We start from the raw sequence: 21,837 nt of genomic DNA on the forward strand, positions 1-21,837 counted from the left end.
GGAGAAGTAAAGTTGTCAGAGTCAGACCTAAAGAAAGGGGAACGTGGCTGACATTTTGGGCAGAATGTTGGGTGTATGTGATTATGACCTCGTGTAGCTATGTCCTGGAATCTATGCTAACAGAAGGGAATCTGAATAGTTTGACAACACGAACGATGCTGGACAAAGGCAACAGAACCTGGAGCTTTTTGCATGAAGAGTTTTTCTCCCCTTCGGAAATAAATGAACCTGGGCAGAATCTGGAAACATCTTTGCAGCTTTGCACGTGCCAGTTATTTTTTTGTTTTTTTTAGTTTTTTTATTCAAAGTTATAACAAGACATATTTTCCAAAAACATAATCTTATTTCCGCCCCATTTTTTCTCCCCCCCCCCAGAAGCTGGAAGGAGCTGTCTGCAGTCAGAAATCTCTGTTTGATTATCCTCACACTGTCAGAGGAATGACCCTAAATTAAAATTCTTCATGACAACGACAACAAGACCTTGCCCACCCAAACCCTAAATTGGGCTACTTGGTTGAGAAAAATTGAGGGGGACTAGGAGAGGAATTTCATTTGACAATAGCTACTGGCAATTGGAAGAAATGTTTCCCCTCCAATATTGGAGACAGGATGCTCTGAGTACCAGTTGTTGGGAAACACGTGTAGAGAAAGTGCTGCTGCGCTTTCATCTCCAGCTTATGGGCTTCTGTTCGGGGCAGGTGGTTGCCCATTTTGAGAACGGGATACTGGACTTTATAGGCCTTAGGCCTGATCCAGCTTCAGGGCTCTTCTGATGTCCATCATACACCACTTTTTTCCTCCTTGAACCATGTCAGATTCCTGAGTCAACATGTTTTTCTCCTGTTCTCCCCCTGCTCCCATAAAGTTTCAGAAGAGATGTTTCTTCCCCTTACAATCATCAGAACCACAGTGATCTATTATTATCCTTCCCATAATCAAATAATCTTCAAATGTTACCTTTGGGAACAACAATGCAAACATCACAATTAAGCGCAGCAGGAGGTTATTTACTCCACTGTGCTTGAAAAGTTTGATGTATAAAATATATTGCGTGCCACAGAATCCATGCAGTCAAGATATAGGGCAGGTGAAAGGGCACAGGAGATAGGTCCTTGTGGAGCGTAATCAATAGGAAGCTGCCTTCTTCTGGCTGGCAGCAGCTGTCCAGGTCAAGAACATCCTCAGTCCTACCTGGAGCAGTTAGCAGAGGTGGATCCTGGCACCTTCTGGGTGGAAAAGAGTTGCTCAACCACTGAACTATCACCCTTCCCTTCAGTCCCTTTTTAGCTCTGAAGCCAGAGCTGAACAACCTTGCCTTTGTCAAGTCAATTAAGCCTCTGTCTTGCAAGAATTTGAGGGGGTGTTTCTAATTAGTGACTTGTGTTGAGAGGAACGGTCAGAAGGGAAGTGTAGCAGGCAGACCACAGAATGATAACACTGCTTTTATTGCTGCCTCTTGCAACCTACGAAATGCAGCCGAGGGCAAAATGTCCACTGAATCTGACTGAGGATAAAAATCTGGCTGTGAATTATCACCGGCAAGGAGACCTCCTCATTAGTGGAGTCATATCTTCAAGATTAATTGGAAGTCAACTTCCCTTTAGCTTTTCCAGCACCCCAGTAAGCGCATTTCTGAAGTAAGTAATGATGTATTGGCATATTTCTCCTTCCTAAATTACTCTCCAATTCTCTTGCTCTACAAGGGTCAACCCCCTATTTTCAGGTACCCCTGATAAATTACTATTGCCTGTTTTTTGTCTGAAGATGGGGGGAACGTCTCAGTCAATGGGCTCAAATGCAATTTGAAAATCTGAGTAGAAGCATAATGTTCAAGAAAAGCAACATATGCCCTCTTATAGTTTTCTCTTAAACCATAGCATGCTGTAGATTTTATATCCATATTCCACAATTGCTGCAATGCTTTCATATCTATATTATAACCAATATCTATTGCCCAATGTATCCTCCTTTATAGCTGGGTTCAAAAATAGTTGGAGGGAACCATTTTAAGCAGGAACTGCACAATTCTTCCCCCCTGGCTAAACGCAAATTATGCAACTGGAAACTGTAAGTGTTTACAGCACTTGAAATGCAGCCTGTGGGGCTAAGTTTGGCTCAGGAGACATTTTTTGTAGTGCTCAGCAGAGCCCAGCATCCCTAAGACTTCCTGTCTGATGTGAAGGGTTACTCTTCCCACACCCCACTACAAACATGCAAACCATTATTTGGGGACCAGATTTGTGAGAAAGACAATGCCTGGAGTGGTCTTTTGACACCGTGGCAGCTAATAACCACAAAATTGTTTGGGTGCCCTAAGAAGTCACCACCCAATGCTGCCCTACTTCCCATCCTCCTTCATCTAGTAACAAAATGTATGTGACTATCATTTTCACTGCACCATGGGTGACACACTTTTGACACACTTTTTTGCAGCTGGATGACTAGAAGGGTCTGGCACATTCTTTCCTTCTCACTTACAGTTCAAGAGATTAATCAGGACCCCAGGCTCTTACCCAACATTACCCTGGGCTACAGCATCTATGATACCTATTTTGATGGAAGAACAACTTCTGATGCCCTGACAGACCTCCTTGCTGGCGGGGAAATCAACATTCCAAACTACAAGTGTGGAAGATGGAGAAAGCTGCTGGCGGTTCTTGAAGGGGGTGAATCTGACGTCTCCACGCACATTGCAAGCATGCTGGGCACCTACAAAATCCCACAAGTAAGAATTAGGTTCAAGTCAAGCACACCTGGAAACATTTGCCATCTCGTAAAAGAACAAGTCATGCTTACCTTAACGCAACTGATTGTATTGCTTACTTCATACACCTAATTGAAACACTGCTTTTCATGAAGTGAAGAGTCATATAGAAATATTTTCTTAAATAAATTGATCTTCTGCATGTGAAACTGATATTCTACCACTGGGCTATGACCCTTTCCCCATGTTATTTGTTTATTTATGAATGAATGAATGGGTGGGTGGGTGGGTGTTATTTTCAGCCTTTCCCCCACTTTATTGTGCTGAGAACACTCTATTTTTTTGTTCTGAATGTGGGTGGCAGGGAAGGAACTGATGTTTGTACAGTGTCGCTTAAGGCAGAGCTTATTCTGGTTGTAGTTATCTTCTCATCAGCTTTTGATGTTGGGCACAGTGATGAAGTAAATGAGGAAAAACAAGCAGAGCTTGTATCCCGGCAAGATAGAGGCACTTCTGGTGAGTAGCTCCCATTTCCAAGAAACTGGTCAATTGCCTACCCTCTAGTGTCATGATGAAGACTTCAAACAGCTCACTTGGCTTAGTGAAACCAGACACACACAGAGCTTCTTTTCAGTACTTTTATTAGTAGTAAACAGAAATACACGGAGACCATGGAATGTACTCCTTCAAAGATTGAGCTGTTGACTCTCAAGGGACATCATGTCAACTGGCTGCTGTACTGTTTCTAATACATCTGATTCCTCTCTGTTCAGGGCTAGTACATCTGCCAGCTCGCTCCTGTTCTTCACTATCCATTATTTTGCAGCTCTTTTCTTCTTCTGGGATGTTCCCCATCTGCCACCACCACAGACCTGGGTCCATACTCTCTTCATCTGCCTCCTGACTGGAAGCTTCTTGGGGCAGCGGTCTTCACCGCTCCTCCTCATCTGCCCAGTCCCTGATACCTGGACAGGGTTGTGCTCTCCCCGAAGGAGCAGGTTTACAGTTTTGGAGTGCTTCTGAATCCACCTGTCTCGCTGGAGGGTCAGGCAGCTTCAGTGGCTAGAAGTAACTTATACCAACTATGACTGGTTACAGATAGGTAGCCGTGTTGGTCTGCCATAGTCAAAACAAAACAAATTCCTTCCAGTAGCACCTTAAAGACCAACTAAGTCAGTTCTTGGTATGAGCTTTCGTGTGCATGCACACTTCTTCAGATACACTGAAACAGAAGTTTCCAGACCCTTCTATATAGTGAGAAGGTGGGGAGGGGTATTACTCAGAAGGGTGGTGGGAATGGGTGATTGGCAGATAGCTGTGATGAGCCTGTTGACGACTCTTAACGACTGCAATAGGTCTAACAGGAAAAAGCAAGGGGTGAGAAGGTGAAAAATGGCTTTGTCATGTATAATGAGATAAGAATCCAAGGTCTTTGTTAAGACCAGGTCTCTCCATGGTTTTAAGTTTGGTAATAAGTTGCAATTCAGCAGCTTCTCTTTCCAGTCTATTTCTGAAATTCCTTTGTAATAGAACAGCTACTTTGAGATCTTGTATAGAATGTCCTGGGAGATTGAAATGTTCTCCTACTGGTTTCTCTGTCTTGTGATCTCAAAGTAGCTGTTTTACTACAAAGGAATTTCAGAAATAGACTGGAAAGAGAAGCTGCTGAATTACAACTTATCACCAAACTCAAAACCATGGAAAAACCTGGTCTGAACAAAGACCTTGGATTCTTATCTCATTATACATGACAAAGCCATTTTTCACCTTTTCACCCCTTGCTTTTTCCTGTAAGACCTATTGCAGTCGTTAAGAGTCGTCAACAGGCTCATCACAGCTATCTGCCAATCACCCATTCCCACCACCCTTCTGAGTAATACCCCTCCCCACCTTCTCACTATATAGAAGGGTCTGGAAACTTCTGTTTCAGTGTATCTGAAGAAGTGTGCATGCACACGAAAGCTCATACCAAGAACTGACTTAGTTGGTCTTTAAGGTGCTACTGGAAGGAATTTGTTTTGTTTCAACTATGACTGGTTTGGCAGATATGGCCATTCCTGGACTGGAGCAGCCTTGCCCACAGTAGTTCATGTGTTCGTTATTTCAAGACTGGATTACTGCGATGCTCTCTATGTGGGTCTTCCCTCACGCTTGATCCAGAAGCTGCAGTTAGCTCACAATGCTGCAGCGTGATTGCTGGCAGGAGTGAGGCCTTGTCAGCATATAGCACCTGCCTATTGAGATCAACCAGATAACTTCACTGTACTCTCTTTGGCACGTGCTAAAAACATTCATGTTTTGACAAGCCTTCAATGATGCTTAGAAAATTGACATAATACTAATCTGTTTAAGCATTTTTGTTTTAAAGTATGGTTGCGAATTCTTCTTGATTTTACTGTTTTAGCTTTCATAAACTAATCTGAGGGTTTGTTTTACAATCAAGTAGTGCATAACTGTTAGAGCAGCTAAATAAGTAAACAATTTGGGTCCAGGATGCCTGTGGAACTGCCTAATCCCTTATAACATAATCCCTTTTAGCCTGTTGGGGGGAATAACAGAAAGAGGCTCAGCTTGTATCCTAATTTTAGGGAATACCCTTCCGGTTGAGCTCAGACAGGACCCTTTCCAGGAACTACTGAGGGTTTTTTATTATTATTTCAGAAGGCATATTAATTGAAGTATGGCTTTATACTTCTACCATCTTGATATTTTGGTATTGCATCTTTGTAAACCGCTTACAAAATTACATAAAATTTTGATGTTTGCCCTAATAAAATGTGCCATCATCTTTCACATAGAAGTATGCAATCTTGGCCCTGGAAAACAGCGCATCAGTCTATTTTGCTTTCCTCAGCAGCTCAGTTACGGCTTCTCTCTTCATGATAAAGTCCATTCCCCTTTCGTCTACCGGATGGCCCCAAACCTAGAAGCTCAATACCTGGGGATTATCCAACTCCTCCAGTATTTCAGATGGACATGGGTTGGCCTCTTTGCTCCAGATAATGACAATGGAGAAAGATTCCTGGGTGCCTTGACACCTCTGATGATCAAAAGGGAAATTTGTGTTGCTTTCACACAAAGAGTAGTACAACAAACTTGGTTGTGGATACCCCATGAACCACCTGCCATTTGGAGACAAGTCAATGTCTTTGTCTACTCTACAGACTCTCAATATGGACTTTTTATAATCCTAGAGGTACAAACCTTACTTGAAAGGGTGAAAATTGGGCAGAAAGTCTGGATAGCCACAGCTCTTCAGAACACAATCTTGTTGTATGAAAGGAAATCCTTCCAGTATGCCCATGGCTCCTTGTCCTTTGTAATGAAGACCCCAAAAAGGGGAAGAAATAACTACTGTGAGCCAATAACCTCTGCTAGTGAAAAGCATTGGAACAATGCGTTTGATTGCTCATATTCAAAACATCCCTTGTCTGCCAGGGGTTGGGAAAAATGCAGGGAGAAGGAAAATGTGACGGTACTACCTCAGAAAGAGGTTGAAAGAGTCCTATGCCAAGACAGCTATGTCAACTACTTCAGTATCCTAGCCGTAGCTCAAGCTATAAATGCAGCATATTCATCCAGATCACGGTGCATGTCAATGGTAGGAGGAGGAGGAAGGTTGGAACGTCAAAGGCTACAACCATGGCAGGTATGTCCTTTTCAAACTGCAGTTCATTATCACAGCTCTGGAATCATCACGATAGGAACATGGGAAGCAGCCTTATACCAACCAGAGGAATAATCCATGTAGTTCTGTATTGTCTACACTCATTATCAGCAGAAAGATAGGAGTCACACCATTGGTTTATCTACCTTAGCTTCCTCTACATTGCAGTGGTTTTCGTGTATGTGTGTGTGTGTGTGTGTGTGTGCGCCATAAACATAACATTTTCACACCTTAGGAAAGAAAAGGGTTCTTTCGAACCTTGAGACCTCCTTCCTTTTCTCAGTGGGTTCCAATTCTAAATTTTATCCCTGCATCTTTTACTGTAATTTATGTGTTATGTAGTCATAGTATCCAGAATCCATGTTACATTACAAATGTCCTTGTATTCCTGCCAATGATTTCAACTGTTTACAGTGATCTCTCAAATATGTTAAAAAGTTATTCCAGTCTTTTAAAAATACTTGGTCTTCCTGATTTCTGATCTTTCCTGTCCGTCTTGCCATTTCTGCATATTCCATCAGCTTGGTCCGCCACTCTTCTCTGGTCGGCGCTTCTTCTCCTTTCCATCTCTGGGCAAGAAGCATCCTTGCTGCTGTCATTGCATACATAAACAGTCTTTTATTTTCTTTTGGTAGTTCTGCACCTATAATGCCTAACAAAAAAGCCTCTGGTTCTTCAACAAATGTTATCTTAAACAAATTTTCCAACTCATTGCATATCATCATTTCCCAGAAAGCTTTTACCACCCCACATGACCACCACATATGATAAAACGTACCCTCTTTCCTTTTACATTTTCAGCACAAATTTGAGCAGGTTCTATATATTTTTGCATTTTTTAAAATTTTCAAATATCTTTATTGAAACTTAACATATATACATAATAACCCAAATTCCCAATGATTCCATCACATAAAATAACTAAATTACGACAGCTGCATAATTATAAAACCCATCACCCACCCTTTACTTCCCTCCACAGCAATTCGACTTCTTTATATTTCTTTCTACCTTTCTCCCCTTGCATTTTATAATAAATTATTTTTGTTAAATCCTGATTTTTCTTTCTTTCTTTATCGGTTTTGTTATTGCTTACATTTTTTATTCTATTAACATGTCATTTTTAGAACAATATTTTGACATATAATCTTCGAAATACTTCCACTCCATTCTTAACTTTTGATTTGATTGATATCTTATAATTGAAGTTAATTTTGCCAATTCTATATACTCACTTAATTTACAAATCCACTCTTCCTTTGTTGGTACTACCTGAGATTTCCATTTAGTAGCAATCACTACCCTGGCAGCTGTTGTTGCATATAAAAAGATTTTTTTTTTTTCCATATGTGGTATGTCTTTGCTCACCAACCCTAGCAGATAAGCTTCAGGATTTTTTTATCAAGGGTTTTTTTTAGCATTTTCTTAAGTTCCTCATGTATTATTCCCCATTTTCGCAATTTTACTAGGTGTCAGATACCAATGGTACATCATTTTCATATAAGTTTCTTTCAACGAACAGCAGGCTTTAAACTTCAAATCCTCTTTCCATAACTTTTCCCATGAAGAAAACTGTATATTATAACCAAAATCCCTTGCCCAGTGGACTGGCAGTGGTTCTCAGTAGGGTCTGGAAGGAAATCTTTCCCAACCCTCCACAGAGCTGCAGTCAAGAATGGAACTTCAGACCTTCTGCATGGAAACCGGGTGCTCCAGCAATTGAACTATGCCCAGTGATTTGCAGGCAGCATTCTGCACCATGGGCAGCCCACAGAGCGACACCAAAGGTAGCACAACATAGAGAGCAGTGTAGAACTAACTGGAACAATGCTCTGACTCAGCAGTGATCCACTTATATCATCAGATTCAAACCATGTGCTCCTCAGAAATTAAAAAACAAACAAACAAACAAACAAACCAAGGCTGCAAATCATTGCAGTTTTGAAAGGTGAACACATGTGGAATCTAAATCTAATATCAATATAAGGGCTGACCTTTTACACAAGTTGAATGATAGACTGTGGCTAGATCGAACTCAGAAAACATGAATTACTTCAAAACAAAAAAATTCCTTCCAGTAGCACCTTAAAGACCAACTAAGTTAGTTCTTGGTATGAGCTTTCGTGTGCATGCACACTTCTTCGGATACACTGAAACAGAAGTTTCCAGACCCTTCTATATAGTGAGAAGGTGGGGAGGGGTATTACTCAGAAGGGTGGTGGGAATGGGTGATAGGCAGATAGCTGTGATGAGCCTGTTGACGACTCTTAACGACTGCAATAGGTCTTACAGGAAAAAGCAAGGGGTGAGAAGGTGAAAAATGGCTTTGTCATGTATAATGAGATAAGAATCCAATAATCTCATTATAAGAATCTCATTATAAGAATCTCATTATAAGAATCTCATTATAAGAATCTCATTATACATGACAAAGCCATTTCATTATACATGACAAAGGGGCCATAAGGCCCCTTTGCTAGCCACCTTTACACAGTTTCCCTTGAGATTTTTTGATATACGAAAAGAAGACCCTGCAATAGGAAGATGACTATTGCTCTTTCTAAACTTAGTGTTCTTCCTTTAATCATTCTCTCTCTCTCTCTCTCTCTCTCTATATATATATTATTAAGGTTTTTAAACATAAATGCAAAGATAAAAAACAGTGTAACAAATATCATAACATACTTTCTTAACTTCTTTGGACTCCCTCACACCTCCCGCTCCCACTTGCATCATTGTCAATTCTTGCCCGCAATTTATCATCTTGTTTACAATCTTGGGTCACATTCATTTAACTATAGTCTGTTAATTCTTCAATAGGTTTATAATTTTTCCTCAACTTACTTGTCGTCTTAATTCCATCTAATTTAGTGCTGCACAATTATTTATGATCTAGCATCCTTTCTTAACATTCAACCAAATTACAATGTTTTTTTAAATAAATCTTAAATTTCTTCCAATCTTCTTCAACCCTCTCCTCTCCCAGGTCTCGGATTCTGCCAGTCATCTCGGCCAGTTCCATGTAGTCCATCAGTTGCATCTGCCACTCTTCCAGTGTGGGTAGATCTTGAGTTTTCCAATTCTTAGCGATGAGTATCCTTGCTGCCGTTGTTGCATACATAAAAAATGTTCGGTCCTTCTTTAACACCTTCTGGCCGACAATACCCAGGAGGAAGGCCTCTGGTTTCTTGGTGAAGGTATACTTAAATACCTTTTTCAGCTCATTATATATCATTTCCCAGAAGGCCTTCACCCTAGGGCAAGTCCACCAGAGGTGAAAGAATGTTCCTTCATTTTCTTTACATTTCCAACATTTATTATCAGACAAATGGTATATCTTGGCAAGTTTAACTGGGGTCATGTACCATCTATATATCATTTTCATTACATTTTCCTTCAAAGCATTACATGCAGTGAAGTTCAACCCAGTGGTCCACAACCTTTCCCAGTCCTCAAACATAATGTTGTGCCCAATGTCCTGTGCCCACTTTATCATAGCCGATTTAACCATTTCATCTTGTGTATTCCATTTTAACAGCAAGTTATACATTCTTGAAAGTACCTTAGTCTTAGGTTCTAACAGTTCTGTTTCCAACTTCGATTTCTCCACCTGGAACCCTAACTTTTTGTCATTTTTAAAGACTTCTTTAATCTGAGCATAGTGTAACCAGTCTCGCACTTTATCCTTCATTTTCTCCAAACTCTGCAATTTCCAATTGTCTCCATCTTTTTCTAATATTTCCCAATATTTTGGCCATTTGGCCTCCATATTGGGTCTTTTTCGGGCCTTAGCTTCCAGAGGTGAAAGCCACCTTGGAGTTTTGTTTTCCAATAAGTCTTTGTATTTTGTCCAGACATTAAACACTGCTTTCCTGACAATATGGTTCTTAAAGGCCTTATTGATCTTAACCTTGTCATCTTCCTTTAATCATTCTTTACATATTTTTCCAAAAACTTAAACAATATATGTAATTATTCTGACTTTGATAATCCCCCCCCAAAGACGGAAAAGGAATACAGCGACCTAAAAATCTATCACAGATGAGATTCCCTGGTCCTTATTCAGATGAGATTAGGATGCAGAGTAAGCAGGGATGAAATATCACACATGGTTGCATGTTCTCTCAATACTGGAGTTTCCTTTGTCTTTCTAGCTTCATTCATTCTTGAAAGGAGTCCATCCATCTTCTAATACTTCAGCTGATGGACAGTACTTGGATGAGAATGGGGCGCTGGCTGTTGACTTCGATATCATTAACTGGGTGCTGTTTCCTAATAACTCTAAGGCTAGAGTGAAAATTGGGAGCATAGAGAGACAGACACCCTCAAATCTGAAGCTCACCATTAACCCAGAAGCAATTGTATGGCCCTTGCCGTTTAACAAGGTATGGGGAGATTACATGTGTCATTTCATTAACCATGATATCTGCTAAGCACCAATCATTTTTTCAATAGTACATAGGAGACTTTGACTCCAATATTATACAGTGGTACCTTGGGTTAAGAACTTAATTCGTTCTGGAGGTCCATTCTTAACCTGAGGTACCACTTTAGCTAACGGGGCCTCCCGCTGCTGCTGCGCTGCCACTGCGTGATTTCTGTTCTCATCCTGAAGCAAAGTTCTTAACCTGAGGTACTATTTCTGGGTTAGCGGAGTCTGTAACCTGAAGCGTCTGTAATCTGAAGCATCTGCAACCCGAGGTACCACTGTAGCTACTTCCCTGGAATGAAATCCTATAAAATTTAATGGAGCCTGCTCTTAAGAAGGCATAAGTTGTCACAGTAATAGCAGACTTCCCAAAGCAACGTAGAACAACTTTCCCTAACTTGGTGTCCTCCAGATATTTTGGACTACAATTCCCATTTTCCCCCTCCAGTCCAGCATTGGACAAAAATATCTGAGAGGCACATGGTTGAGCAAGGCAGGAGTACAGTAAGTTATTCCACATCTCTTCAGTAAATCAAGAGGACAGCATGAAAACAGCTAACCTCAGGGTGGCCCATTTAGTGACATATTTTGTCCATATTTCACAACTGTGCAACAAAAGAGCAGGTGCCAAGGCAGCAGTGTGAGGAATTGTGTTATTGCTTCTGTTCATATGAGTGCTTTATGACTGTTGTTTCCATGCTCTTGTTTGCTGTTATTGTTATCCTGGCATTGTAGTTTATTCCGTTCCGTTGCAGTTACATCACTTTTCCCTTGATATTCCTTCTGTTTATGCCCAGACCACGCCTCGCTCAAGATGCACAGAGAGCTGTCGCCCGGGATATGCCAAGAAGGTTCAGGAAGGACACCCAATGTGCTGCTATGATTGTGCTCCTTGCTCAGAAGGGACAATCTCTACTCTGGAAGGTAGAAGAGGATCTCAGAGGAAAGGGCCTTTGATGGGAGGATGGGGCAAATATTTGAGCCAGTCCAAACATGATGCTTGTAATGGCGACACATGAACGGAATGCACCATGAATGGAATGCCTCTCTAGTTTTTGGAGGTTCAAAGAGCAGCACTTGTAGGGAAAGGCAGTTTCCACTGGTTGGAAACAACTTTCCACTTCTTAACCAATACATGCCTGCATCACACCTCAGCTGCTGAGCAGATTGCAGTCTGCCTTGCATATGTTCCCAATTGTTAAATACCCAGCCTTTCCCACCACACAATTGATATAAATGGATACACCAAATGGAGAAACCAGCTGGGCCAGATCTGACCCAGTGGCCCAATGTTCTCCTCCCTGGTCTACTCTTTAAAAAATGGTTCTGTAATATCTTACAGACACAGCTTTTCTAGACATATTTCATAAGTTCCTCTTTTGGGAAGGACACCATAGATTGAGAACTTTTGTCTCTCTCCTGCCCGACAAAACAGTGTTCTTCTTGATCTCTCCCATATGTCCACCTTTTCCCACAATTGCAGCAGCATTCAGACTCCTGTAGGCATATGCCTGATATTAGGATACTGATGTCTATTTTCCTCTATGCAGATACCCAAGAATGCACCAAATGTCCAGAAGATCAGCATCCAAACAAGGAGCAAGATCAATGTGTCCCCAAAGTAGTCACCTTCCTGTCCTATGAAGAATCTCTGGGGAGCCTCCTGGCTTCCTTTGCCCTATTCTTATCCTTCACCACAGCCATTGTGTTTGGAATCTTTGTTAAGTACAAGGAAACTCCCATAGTCAAAGCCAATAACAGGGATCTCTCCAACATCCTCATCATCTCCCTCCTTCTCTCATTTTTGTCCTCCTTCCTCTTCATTGGACAACCAAGAAAAATAACCTGCCTTCTCCGTCAAACAGCCTTCAGCATCATCTTCTCCGTTGCTGTCTCTTCCCTCTTGGCAAAAACCATCACTGTTGTGCTGGCCTTCCTGGCCACCAAGCCAGGGAACAGGGTGAGGAGATGGCTTGGAGAACGTTTGTCCAACTCCATTGTCATTTCCTGTTCCAGTGTACAAGTTGCTGTTTGTACCATCTGGCTGGGATTTTCTCCACCCTTTCCAGAAGCTGACATTTACTCCCAACCAGGACAGATCATCCTGCAATGCAATGAAGGGTCTGTTGCTATGTTTTACACTGTCCTTGGCTACATGGGCTTCCTGGCTGCCATCTGCTTCACGGTGGCTTTCCTAGCCAGGAAGCTGCCTGGGGCCTTCAATGAAGCCAAGCTGATCACCTTCAGCATGCTGGTCTTCTGCAGTGTTTGGGTGTCCTTTGTGCCCACCTACCTGAGCACCAAAGGGAAATACATGGTAGCCGTTCAGGTTTTCTCCATCTTGGCCTCCAGTGCTGGGCTTCTGGGATGCATCTTCATTCCCAAGTGCTACATTATTTTACTGAGGCCAGATCTGAACATGAAGGAGCACTTGAAAACAATAAGCTAAACATAATATTTGATTCTTAGCACCAGTAATATTGAATATTATTGAATATTGAATATTGAACATTATGGAATAATATGGAATATTACTGGACTGAAATCCTAAACCCAGCCTGTGACTCTGCTCATTAGCGGCCTCACACTCCTCCGCTGTCTGGCACAGAGTAACTTTTTTGTTAATTCCCTATTGCCTTCTTTTGTTCTAGATGTTGGTTCTTCTCCACAGGGGATTTTCTAGTCAGGAAAAACTGATTTAAACTGCGTTTTTACACTGCTACACTCAAGCACTTATTAATTTCTAACGTTTAGAAACGTTAGAATCTGGCACCCAAAACTTATAATAATATATATGGCTTGGTTCTTGTGTGAACTTTTGGATGTTCACGAAGGCTAGAGCTGTGACTGAAACACATTCTACACTGTGAGCATTTGTATGATTTCTCTCCAGTGGCTTTTATCTAGCCGGAGCGCTGCAGAGCCCAGTTCCGGTATAATAATAATAATAATAATAATAATAATAATAATAATAATAATAATAAATTTATACCCCACCCATTTCCCCAGCCACTCTGGGCAGCTCCCAACAGAATATTAAAAACACAATAAAACATCAAACATTAAAAACTTCCCTAAACAGTGCTGCCTTCAGATGTCTTCTAAAAGTCAGATAGTTGTTCATTTCCTTGACATCTGATGGGAGGGCATTCCACAGGGTGGGCACCACCACTGAGAAGGCCCTATACCTGGTTCCCTGTAACCTCACAGTGAGGGAACTGCCAGAAGGCCCTCGGAGCTGGACCTTGGTGTCCAGGCAAAATGATGGGGGTGGAGATGCTCCTTCAGGTATACTGGGCCGAGGCCATTTAGGGTTTTAAAGGTCAGCACCAACACTCTGAATTGTGCTTGGAAATGTACTGGGAGCCAATGTAGGTCTTTCAGGACCGGTGTTATATGGTTTCGGTGGCCGCTCCCAGTCACCTCAGTCCTTTCAGGTGGGCATGCCTTTACATACTTCTGAGAAGCCTAAACAACATTTAAACTCAAAACGGAAGCTGGCCAGAGTTCACGAGCCGACACTTTTATTATATCTGTGAATCCACCTAGTTCCTAGCTTCTCCTAGCGATGAGTAGTCAAGCTACAGGATGGGACAAATTAATATTTCCTTTTCTTCACTCTCCCTCCCATTTAGCAGCAGTAGGCTTTAAGCTTACCAGCCAGACCTCTATCATTGCGTGCGCACAGGGCCCTTCCAAGTTGCCCTAACCATCTGCCTGAATCTAAGAGAACAAGGGAGGTGGGGTGCATTTAATTGATTTGCACCAGAACCTCATGCACTCGCATCTGTTCATGGCTGCCCTGAGTCGTCTGGCGACTTACTGTAACAACTTCATGGTGAGTTCCAGCACCTATTTTTCTTGAAAAAAGCACTGGTGACCTCATTAGGTTATGGATGCTCTTCCCACACTCTAGGCAAATATATTGTATGGATTCTCTGATGGACCTGCCATACTCCTTGAAACAGCTTGCCGGTGAAATTAGACAAAATGTATAAAATGGGAAATAAAATATGCTGGAAATGTATGATTAAAGAAGGGAATTTCTACCACATGTGGTGGGCTTGTGAAGAAATTTAAAAGTTTGGGGAACTCATATATAATGAATTTTCAAAAATACTCAAATATACCTTCTCTAAAAAAACGGAAGCCTTCCTACTGGGAATAAGTGGGGACGAAATTAAAAAAGAAGATCAGACACTATTCCAATATGCGACAGTGGCTGCTAGAATATTAACAGCACAAAAATGGAAGAACCCAGGCATCCCAGCCATTAAAGATTGGCAAATAAAACTATTTGAATATATCGAATTAGCAAAAATGACACAAAAAATTAGATTCCAAAAAGGTACAAAGTTTATTAGTGATTGGAACAAATTTATAACATACATTGAAGGAAATTTCAGAAATCTAAAAACCACAGCAGGTATCACATAAATCTTACAACGTGTGTTGCATTAACCACGAAACTGCAAAAAAGGAAGATTTACCAAGAAGCCCGAAATCAGGAGGGAGGTCAACATGCATAGATAATAGGGACATTAATAAGATGTTGTAATTATTGAAAAAATGTAATGGCTAGTTTATGTTGTCTAATTTAGGCTATTGTTGTTTATTGTTGTTTGTTTTATTGAAGGAAAATTAATTTAATAAAATTAAAAAAGAAACAGCTTGCCTGGGCACCTGCTCTGCTTTCTCATTCACCTGGCCACCTACTGGCAGCCACATGAATTGCAGTGTGACAATTGCTTTGCATTCTTTGTATATAGGAAGGAAGGGAGGAAATTTTGTTTTTTGTTTTTTTATAAAATCTTTATTAGGGTTTTTTATAAAAGAAATACAAAGATAATAAACAGCATTGCTTTGTTGTAACAAAATTTCATAACTTCTTTGGACTTCCTCACGTCTCCCGCTCCCACTTACATCGTTAATAAATTTTTTCAAGCAAATTATCATCTTATTTGCAAATTTATAACCACTCAATTCAATATAATGTAACAATTCTCCAACAAATTTTTGTTTCTCTTAATCTCATTTATCGTCAATTTCCGATCCAATTTAGTGATGGCCAATTATTTATAACCAAGCATCCTTATTAACATTCCTCTAAATCACAATATTTTTGTAGATAAATCTTAAATTTCTTCCAATCTTCTTCAATCCTTTCTTCTCCCAGGTCTCGAATTCTGCCAGTCATCTCCGCCAGTTGCATATAGTCCATCAGCTGCATCTGCCATTCTTCCAGTGTGGGTAGATCTTGAGTTTTCCAGTTCTTAGCGATGAGTATCCTTGCTGCCGTTGTTGCATACATAAAGAATGTTCTATCCTTCTTTAACACCTTCTGGCCGACAATACCCAGAAGGAAGGCCTCTGGTTTCTTAGTGAAGGTATACTTAAATACCTTTTTCAGCTCATTATATATCATTTCCCAGAAGACCTTCACTTTAGGGCAGGTCCACCAGAGGTGAAAGAATGTCCCTTCATTTTCTTTACATTTCCAACATTTATTATCAGACAAATGGTATATTTTGGCAAGTTTAACTGGGGTCATGTACCATCTGTATATCATTTTCATTACATTTTCCTTTAAAGCATTACATGCAGTAAAGTTCAGCCCAGTGGTCCACAACCTTTCCCAGTCCTCAAACATAATGTTATGCCCAATATCCTGTGCCCATTTTATCATAGCCGATTTAACCATTTCGTCTTGTGTATTCCATTTCAACAGCAAGTTATACATTCTTGAAAGTACCTTAGCCTTAGGTTCTAACAGCTCTGTTTCCAACTTCGATTTCTCCACCTGGAACCCTAACTTTTTGTCATTTTTAAACACTTCTTTAATCTGAGCGTAATGTAACCAGTCTCGCACTTTATCCTTCATTTTCTCCAAACTCTGCAATTTCCAATTATTTCCATCTTTTTCTAATATTTCCCAATATTTTGGCCAGTCGGCTTCCATATTGGGTCTTTTTCGGGCCTTAGCTTCCAGAGGTGAAAGCCACCTTGGAGTTTTATTTTCCAATAAGTCTTTGTATTTTGTCCAGACATTAAATACTGCTTTCCTGACAATATGGTTCTTAAAGGCCTTATTGATCTTAACTTTGTCATACCATAAGTATGCATGCCAACCAAAAGCATTGTTAAAACCTTCCAAATCCAGCACGTCAGTGTCTTCGAGAAGTAGCCAGTCTTTTAGCCAGCAGAAGGCTGCGGCTTCATAGTACAACCTTAAGTCTGGCAGGGCAAAGCCCCCTCTTTCTTTCGCATCGGTTAATATCTTAAACTTAATTCTGGGCTTTTTGCCCTGCCAGACAAATTTGGAAATATCTCTCTGCCACTTCCGGAAGCACTCCGTTTTGTCCACAATTTGCAACGTTTGGAACAAAAATAGCATCTTTGGCAATACATTCATCTTAATAGCTGCAATTCGGCCTAACAAAGAAAGCTTCAATTTTGTCCAACTGTCCAAGTCTCTCTTGATTTCAGACCAGCATTTTTCATAATTATCCTTAAATAGACTCAGATTTTTTGCTGTTATATTTACCCCTAGGTACTTTACCTTTTTGACCAATAATAATTCTGTTTCTTTCTGAAACCGTTCTGACTCTGTATCTGTCAAATTTTTTCCCAACACCTTTGTTTTCTGTTTATTTAGCTTGAATCCCGCCACCCGACCAAAATCATGAATCAATTGTAATACTCTTTTCGTACTAGATTCTGGCTCCTGCAATGTCAAAACTAGGTCATCTGCAAAGGCTTTAAGTTTATATTGTTTCGCTCTGACCTGAATCCCTTGCACCAACCGGTCCCCTCTAATCAAATTCAAGAGCACCTCCAAAACTGAGATAAATAACAGAGGAGAGATCGGGCAGCCTTGTCGTGTTCCTTTTTCAATTCTAAATTCTTCTGTTACCACATTGTTAACTATCAATTTTGCCTTTTGTTCTGAATATATCGCATCAATCCCATTTTCAAAACCCCGCCCCACTCCCATTTCTTTTAAATTTCCCTTCATGAATTTCCAGGAGATGTTGTCAAAGGCCTTCTCCGCGTCTATAAAGATTAGCACTGCTTTAGTGTTTATATCTGTTTGCAAAAGTTCCAAAATGTCAATAATGTTCCTTGTATTAGCAAACATGTGTCTACCTGGGAGAAAGCCAGCCTGATCTTTATGTATTACTTCATTTAAAACTCTTTTTAGTCTTCCTGCCAAAACATCAGCAAATATTTTATAATCCACATTATAAAATATAATAGTTCTTGAGTTGTGTCTTTTCAGTTTCTGATTTGGGTATCAATGTGATAAAAGCTTCCTTCCACGATTCCGGCGCCTTCTTTCCCTCCATAATTTCATTGCTAACCTCCAACAATGGTTGAATCAAATAATCACTTAATATCTTATAGTACTTGGAGGTTAAGCCATCTGGCCCTGGAGATTTGCCCAATTTCATGTTCTGAATGGCACGTTCGATCTCTTGTCGTGTTATTTTGCTGTTCAGGAGTAGTTTGTTTTCTTGTGACAGTTTTTTAAGTCCATTTTTTTCCAAAAATTGTACAATCTCAGCCTCATTTTGCGGCCCTTGAGTATATAGTTTTTTAAAATATTTCTGGAAACACTTTCTAATCTCCACAGGGTTCTGAATATTTCTTCCTTCAATTTCCAAATTTGTTACTATATTCAACTTTTGTCTCTTCTTCAACTGCCAGGCCAGCAGTTTCCCACATTTATTTGCCGATTCAAACGTTTTTTGTTTCATTGATTTAATCTTCCATTCTATTTCCTGGTTTATCAGTTTAGAATATTGTGCCTGATGAAGTTTAATTTCTCTCAAAATCAGCTGTGATTTCGGATTTATTCTTAACTTCTTCTCTAATTCTTTAATTTTCTCCAAAATCTTTTCTTTCTTTTCATTTTGTGTTCTTTTCTTTATAGCATTCTGTTGTATCAAGAACCCTCTCATCACGGCTTTGCTTGCGTCCCAAATTATTCTCTTTTCCACCGAAGTGTTCAGATTTATCTCAAAATAGTCCTTTAAAACTTTTTGGGCCTTCTTAATGATCTCCTGATCTCTGAACAAGTTGTCATTCATCTTCCATCTAAAGGAGCCAGTTGGTAATAGTGTCATATCCATTTTCAAAGCGTTATGGTCGGAGCAGGTCTTTGGGCAGATTTCCACTTTCCTGACCTTAGGTGCCAGACCTCTAGAAATCCATATTTGGTCGATTCTTGTCCAAGTCAGCTGGGCTTCAGAGAAGAATGTTCCTTCTTTTCCCATGGGGTTCTTGGTTCTCCATATATCAATCCAGTCCATATTGTCTGTCATTTCGAAAAAAGTCTTTGGTAGTCTGCCATCTTTAGTAACTTTTTGGCTTTGTGACTTATCCATGTTAGTTGATACAATCCCATTCATATCTCCCATCATAATGATGTTATCGTAGTCCAGATATTCCAGCATGCTCTCATGCAACTTCTTATAAAATTCCGATTTCCCATCATTTGGTGCATAAATTCCTAATAACAAATTTTTTTCTCCTTGATGTTGTATTTCAATTGCCAAAATTCTGCCATGTTCATCTTTGAATAGAAATTTAGGTGAAAGGCTCTCTTTTGCATATATCACCACCCCTCTCTTCTTCACTATGTCTGAAGATATAAATTCCTGGCCAAGTCTTTTGTTTATCAACACTTTTCTATGGAGCCTAGTCACATGTGTTTCTTGCAGACAGATAATGTCCAATTGTTCCTTTTTTAATATATGAAAAAGTTTCCTCCTTTTTTCCGGAATGTTACAGCCATTTATATTCCAGCTCAAAAGTTGCAGAGACATCCTGAATAAATCTGGTTATTTTTCTGGGGGTGGTACCTTATTCGCTGGATCTTCAGGATCCAAGGGTGCAGGTGCCTCTGGTGCTCCAGGCCCCGAAGGTAATCCAAGTCCTTTATGAAGGTCTTCTCCGTGCTGGTTCAGAAACTTATCTCTGTCTTCCAGTGTTCTAATTTTATTCTTCCTCCCTCTAAAAGTAAAAGATAGTCCTTGCGGAAAGTCCCACCTAAAAATGATGGAGTTGCTCCTCAGCAGTCTTGCTAGTTCCAAATATTCAGATCTCAGATCCAGAAGCTGTTTAGGAATATCCTTGTAAATTTCAATCCTTTTGTCCAAGATGTCCAGTGACTTCCCGTAGTGTAGGCCCAAAATCTTGTCCCTCTCCTCCTTTGATCTCAGTGTTATCAAGCAGTCTCTGGGTTTGTCTTTTTTTGTCAATCTTCCGAGTCTGAAAGCTGATGTAATCTTGAAGTCTTTCTCCTCTAAATTCCAGTGCTTGGAGAATATTTTGGTCAGAAACTCAGCCAAGTTATCTTCTTCCACTTCCGGTACCAGCCTTATCCTTAAATTAGTCTCCCTATTTTTCAATTCAATCATCGAAAGGTAGGTCTGATGTTCACCTACTTGTTTGTTGAGTGGTCTCACCTCTTTTTCTAGCTTTCCAAGTCTTTGGCTAGTGTCTTCAGCCAATTTCCTGTTCTCCCCTGTAGCCTCCTTCAATTCTGCAATTGTTTGGGCGTTCTGTGCCACTTGTCCAGTTAGTCTATTTAAACTTTCTGTGTTTTGATCTATTTTAAATGTTTGTTCATCGGCCTTTTTATCCAAAGATTCCACTTTCTTGTCCAAAGATTCCAATTTTTCATAGATTTTTTCTAAGATAGAAGCAGCTGTTCCTGAGGCCATATCTTCCAGTTGTAATTCCTCTGTTTCTCCTTCCCCTGCACGTGGCAGTGAAGCGGTTTCTTCCTCAGAAAGCAAAATAGGCACAGACGATCTGCGTTGCTGTAAAGTTGAGGCTAAGGTTGTTTGTCTAGTTCTTGGTCTTTGTTCTTTTTCTTTAGACTCCTTTTTCTTTGCGCCACTCATTCCAAATTTATCTAAAAGTCAAGGTCAGGCTGAGTTGTTCCCATGAGAAAGAGACGGCCCAGATGGTAACAGTCAGCCAGGAGGCCGGGAAATGGAAAGTAAAACAATGTCACTGCTGTAAAGTCCAAAAGCCTCTAGGGGGAGCTTTCAGGAAGGAATCAGTTAATGCAATTCACAGAGAAAATAAAGTTAATGTCCAAAAACCTTCAAATGTTAGATTTTCAGCAGAGTTGGTGTTACAAAAACACAATGTCTCAAACAGTGCTTGCTGGTACTTCTAATGGTGTTTCAAAATAACAAAGTCCAAACCCCTCAGATTTTTTCCCAATTTATGTTTCAAAGTATTTAAGTCTGCAGACTGACTGCTACTGTTGCCAGGCAGTTCCAGCACCTGGGTTTCTTCTTTAAATTGTAAGTTCAACAGAGGAAGATTCCACCATCCAAATCAAAACATAAATCCAATGCTTACAGTCCTTTTCTGCATTAAAAAAGATTCAATGAATGCTCAGATCCAATTTGTTAAAAGTTCATTCACTGCCTCCACTCCTCCTGCTCTTTGCTTTGAAGTTTAGTGACAGCGGAAGACGGACTTCCTTTTTTTCCGTCCTCCGCTTTCAGCCAAATTCTGCAGCTTTTGATCTTTAAATTGTTTAAAAGTCCTTATTACTCACGGGTTGCTGCTTTCCAAAGTGCCAAATCGAGGAAGAAAGGTCAGCGCTCACCGGCAACAGCTACGCGGCTTCACTCCGCCGATTGCGGAACGACCCTCAGCGCCGCAGCCTCCTCCACGATCCGGAGCCCCTTACGGGGTTCCTTCAACGTTTTGGGGGCCGCTCCTGGCGCCCGCCGGGTCCCAGGACCGCAGGCTTCTGCCGCCTGCGGTTTTCCGTTGTGGGTCTCCGCTTCGCCGTAGCGGACAACCCGATTTCGAGCGGAGCTCCCTTCCCGGTTAGGAAAGGGCAGCCATTACCCTTCGCGCCGCCTCCGGAAGTGGAAGGGAGGAAATTTTGGTCCTAGCAATTCCAAAGATGTTTCTCATGGAAAGCTTGTCAAGGCCACCTGCCCTCCCTCTCTGGCCCAAGTGAGTTCCCAAAAACATGTTTTTCTCCAGTTCTGAACATTTTCC

At 40.7% G+C, this 21,837-nt stretch overlaps 1 protein-coding gene and 1 pseudogene across 2 annotated transcripts in view; one reads left to right on the forward strand and one right to left on the reverse strand.

The window, feature by feature from the left end:
• LOC309336722 (uncharacterized protein) overlaps nucleotides 1–21,837 on the reverse strand; it is a 182,900-nt gene that overhangs the window by 121,211 nt on the left and 39,852 nt on the right. The gene's annotated exons all lie outside the window — the stretch shown is intronic.
• Nucleotides 1,066–13,264, forward strand: LOC309336352 (vomeronasal type-2 receptor 26-like; annotated as a pseudogene). The gene is made up of 7 exons (XR_014161664.1): nucleotides 1,066–1,087; nucleotides 1,375–1,637; nucleotides 2,434–2,725; nucleotides 5,562–6,353; nucleotides 10,526–10,756; nucleotides 11,598–11,724; nucleotides 12,351–13,264. The product of XR_014161664.1 is annotated as a vomeronasal type-2 receptor 26-like (transcript).

Source organism: Podarcis erhardii, assembly GCF_964252035.2.
Source record: "Podarcis erhardii genome assembly, chromosome: 2".
NCBI classification, from domain to species: domain Eukaryota; kingdom Metazoa; phylum Chordata; class Lepidosauria; order Squamata; family Lacertidae; genus Podarcis; species Podarcis erhardii.